The following is a 575-nucleotide window of genomic DNA, read 5'->3' on the forward strand; positions in this document are numbered from 1 at the left end:
CCCACCTAAGGGCTGACCTATCAAAAGGCCAAGGCAGTTTCCTTTATTCAACCAATGAAAGCAACACTTAGAAAGAAGACCCACCTACACCACTAAAGAGATGGCCCAGTCGATGAAGAACCTATGATTTGAGAATGAGGACCTGATTTGGGGTCCCTAGTGTCCATGTGAAAGCTGGGCATGGTGTTGACTCTTGTAACCCTAGCACTGAGGACAGCAGGAAGGGGAGGGGAGGGACAGATTCCTGTAGCTTCTTGGGCAGCCAGTGTGGCCAGTGGTAAACTTCAGCTCAAGAGAGAGGCCTTGCCACAAAAAATAAAGTGAGAGAAAGAGAGGAAGACATTCAGTTTTGACCTCTAGCCTTCATATGCATGGGTACACATATACACAAAGACATGTACACAATATATGCACAAAAACAACAGACAAAACCAGAGTGGGGTGTGATAGTCCATGCCTGTAGCCCTAGCACCCAGGAAGCAGAGGAAGAAGGATCAGGAATTGGAAGCCACTTTATGTCAAGAGTATACACAAGGCCTTGGAGAGATGGCTCAAACCTTAAGAGTGCTTGCTGC

This window comes from Microtus ochrogaster, linkage group LG3, assembly GCF_000317375.1.
Source record: "Microtus ochrogaster isolate Prairie Vole_2 linkage group LG3, MicOch1.0, whole genome shotgun sequence".
NCBI lineage: Eukaryota > Metazoa > Chordata > Mammalia > Rodentia > Cricetidae > Microtus > Microtus ochrogaster.